General features: G+C 57.6%; 1 long non-coding RNA gene across 1 annotated transcript; it reads right to left on the bottom strand.

Moving 5' to 3' along the window:
• Positions 1-516: 516 nt before the first annotated feature.
• LOC113223306 lies at positions 517-3,740 on the bottom strand. Its single transcript, XR_003308668.2, has 4 exons — positions 3,162-3,740; positions 2,735-2,854; positions 1,768-1,923; positions 517-707 (listed from the first exon to the last, which is right to left on the bottom strand). It is a non-coding gene; the product is annotated as an uncharacterized LOC113223306 (long non-coding RNA).
• Between the last annotated feature and the right edge of the window lie 185 nt (positions 3,741-3,925).

Below are 3,925 nucleotides of genomic sequence, written 5' to 3'. Positions count from 1 at the left end.
ATTCAAGGTGTCTCAGGACTCCAGGAAGGAGTTGCTCAGTGCAGGCTGGCACCCTGGGCAGGCTTCCTGGAGGAGGCACTGGGATTTGGGTTGGATCTTACAATGTGGATTCAATGTGAGGATGATGCCGTCCTCCAAAATGTCCTCCTCCTGACCCTGTTTTCTTTGTTAAATGCAACTTGACACTTGACTGTCAAGACTCAGTTTGGTGTCACCTCCTCAAGGAGGGCCCCTCTGACTACAATCCCCCTTCTTTACCCAGAGGCCACCATTGCCCCCTCATGTGTCAGCCTCCCAGGCTGAGACTGAGTTCTTGAGGGTGGGGCCTGGCCATCTTGGGAGCTGGGTTGTATCTGGGAACCTTGCCGGTTCCTCCAGCCATGTGCAGAGCTCCAGGGAGGCCACTGGGCCATTCCTAAGGAAGGCTGGAACCCAGGCACCTGGACTCTGGGTGGAGATCCCACTCCAAGGGGGCTGGAAACACCCCGAGCCCTGTCCCTCCCTACTGACCTTCAGGTCATAGAAGATGATGTCACCGAGCACCAGGTACACCTTCACGTAGTAGAGGGTCTCCTCATCAAACTCCAGCGGCGAGTTGCAGAGCTACAGGGCCTTGAGGTAAAAGTGCTCCGCCAGCTTGCCATGGCCCAGCAAGTGGTGCAGGGCGGCCAGCCAGTGGTAGGCGACGTGCTCATTCAGCCAGTCCCCTGGGGTGCAGGCCAAAGAGGCAGGTGTGAGGACATGGCTCCCTGCGGCAGTCAGGGCACAGTCCCCTCAGGAGCAGGTATGCAGAGCCCGGGCAGCACCTGGCTTGCCTCCAGGCACCTGTGGTCACCTGGGCAGCTCTGGCCAGTCCTTTCTGGGTTCCCAGACTCACTTTCCCATCTGCAAAGCAGAACTAATAAGGCCTGCCCCTGTCTACTTTGGCGAAGTAGGCTTTGGCGAAGTCAGACTTGGATGGCCCAGCTCTGCCTACACATAGCCACCTGCCTTTGTTCACTGGTTTTAAACAAGGGAGTCCACAACCCATGCAGTCCAGGTGCTCCCGGGAACCCCGGCTCCGTGCAGCCCACAGATGTGACATCTGACTCCTCCTGGGTGTGTCACAATCAGAGCCCCTTACCCTGGGGAGTCACCGCATGCCTGAGCTCCAGGTCCCCCCACAGATGCACAAACCCACCTAGGCTGTCTCTGATGTCCTCCCCTTTTCAGGGCGAGTGCCGTGGAGCCCGCATTCAATACATTCCCACACAGCTGCACACCTACTCTGTACTGGGCCCCAAGGCACAAGGCTTTGGGGCATGCAGCCCGCCCAGGGTTCCCTGTCTCTGGAGGAGGACAAACGATCCTGGCACAGCACCAGGGGATGCCCGGCCTTAAGGGGCAGGCTGCTGGAAGGGGAACTGGGATTTCATCAGCCAGAGAGCTGTGTGGTTGATGAGGGTGGGAAGGGTACAAGACACAGGGAATGTGCCACTCAGCCTGGCACAGGGACCGAGATGCCTGGCATGTCTGGAAGGCAGAGGGCACACTGGGTGGCCCTTGTGGTCAGCAGTGGGAAGAGACAGAGGAAGCAGAGCTCAGCACTGCATGAAAGACCTTGGGCTGTGCCGCATGGCCGGACGGGGAAGCCAGCTGGGCAGATCTGCCTGCCTGGACAGGAGACCAGGAAAATCCAGCAGCTGTTTCAGCTCCTGCCCTACAGACCTGGAGGCTGGGCTCTGGCAAAGTGTGGATCCTGGCAGGATGGGGGCTCAGGGGACTTACCCAGAGTGATGCTGAGTGCTAGGGCCATGTGGGCAACCTCCAAGCCCTCCTGGGGCTCCTCCAGTGTGGCCAGCAGTGCCACCAGCTTGTTGTACAGCTGCAGCTGCAGCTCCGCCTTGCGGTTTCCATAGTCACTGCCAGGAGCAGGGCCCGGTCCTACCACACAGGCAGGTGGGGTCAGGCTTCCCGCAGCACCCACCTTGCCCAGCGCCTTCCTCAGAGCTCAAACATGTGCTTGGAGCATCCCACGCCCCAGTTACCCCTGCACCTCCGCAGAGCTCTGTGCTCTGGGATAACGCACGGTTCAGACACCCAAGTTGGGGGTTGAAGAGTCACCTGAGGCCCATCTAGCTACACCCAGCAGCCTCAGACCAGCCTCTCCCACCTGGGCACCGGGGGTCTGACTAGGGGGAGCCAGCACTCCTCTCTGCTCTAAAAACACCACATTTATCTGTGCCCAGGGCTGAGCCACACCGTGAGCTCAGAGGAAGGGAGAAGCCGTCCACGCTTTGGGGTGCAGGCAGACTTGGGCCCTGGCCCTAGGCCTCCCACTGACATGCTGAGTGTCCTTTGACAGGTCCCTGTGCTTCTCTGAGCCTCAGCTTCCTCATCTGGAAGATGGGGACAGGACTTCCCACTCATGGTTGCTTGAGATCATCAGGCGCAAGGGTAGAGCCACTGTCATGTCCAGACCCAAGCGTTTGTCCCGGGCAGGGGGCACAGTCAATATCATTCCCGGTGAGACCACTAGGCAAGTAGGATAGGGCCATTGCCACATCCAGGCCCCAAGCGTTTGTCTCAGGCAGGGGCACAGTCAATATCATTCCCGGTGAGACCACTGGGAAACTAAGCATGTGCATAGGTGGCCTTGCCTCCAGGTGGGAGGCCTCTGCCCTGCCATACCTGTGCCTCAGCCCTCCAGGTGACCCCCTGAGGCCCACATAAATCAGCCCACAGGCCAGCTCACCCGGTAGAAGGACACGGCTTTCTCCCACTCCCAGGCCTCGTTGAAGATATCTCCAGCTGCCTCAAACGGCTCCAGCCCCAGGTTGGAGTCGCCTGTGTACAGGACCACATTCTGTGCCACCTGAAAGGAGCAGAAGTTCCCTCAAGACTCACACCTGGAGAGGTGGCCACACCCACCTTCGCCAGCCTCCTTCCTCTCACACACTGCAGGTACACCTGAGCATTTTTCAGACCTGTGCATTAGGGCTGCCCCACCACTGGCATGAGGACAATGATCTGATGCACTTGAGTGCCAGGAGGTGACTGAGCAGCTGCAGCCCAGGGGCCTGACACCTGTGAATCCTACCACCAGGGATAGCCCTAGCCCACACCCCACCCCCGCACTCAAAACAGTTTCCGTGGTCCCCAGATTGCTGGGAGCCCATCACCTGGTTCCTTTCTGCGTTGCCACATCCCTGCCGCAGCTCAGGGCCGCACATCAACAGTGTTTGTGGGTGGGCCTGGTCCCCTCTTGGCCATGAGCTCTTGATCCTTCTCCCCAGCTCAAGGAGGTATACAGCAGGTGCTCAATAATGAATGTTTCACCAGGCTCGTGGGCTTCACAATTTGTTCCAGATCACACTCTGCTTGGGAAAGCCTCTGAAAACAGCCGCTATGATAGATTCATTTTGTAAGGAGACGTGCCACGTGTCGCTTGGAGCACGTTCTTCTGTGTGTTAACTGAGTGGTCACATTCTTTGAGCATGAGCTATATACCAGCAGGTGCTAGGCACTGTGAGGGGCCACACCTCTGCCCTCAGGGAGAAGATGCTGGCCACTGGGGGAGGATGTGAGGGAACCAGTTGGAGGGAGGGAAAAGGCATACAACAGGTGCTCAACAGTGGCTTAGGAATGAGTGGATGGATGGATGAGCAGATGTGTAGACACATGGATGGATGGGTGTGTGGATAGATGAATGCTTGAATGGATGGATGGACGGACGGACAGATGAATGGATGGACGGATGGGTGGATGGGTGGTTGGAATGATGTGTGTATGTATGTATGGGTGGGTAGATAATGTATGGATGGGTGGAGGGTAGATGATATATGTACATATGGATGGATAGATGGTGGATAGACCATTGTATGGATAAACAAATGGACAGATAGATGAATGGAGGGATGGATTAATAGGTAGATTGGTGGGTGGA

Source organism: Piliocolobus tephrosceles, unplaced genomic scaffold, assembly GCF_002776525.5.
Source record: "Piliocolobus tephrosceles isolate RC106 unplaced genomic scaffold, ASM277652v3 unscaffolded_40782, whole genome shotgun sequence".
NCBI lineage: Eukaryota > Metazoa > Chordata > Mammalia > Primates > Cercopithecidae > Piliocolobus > Piliocolobus tephrosceles.
Note: the sequence above shows the minus strand (reverse complement) of the source record. Positions and strands in the feature narration are given on the sequence as shown.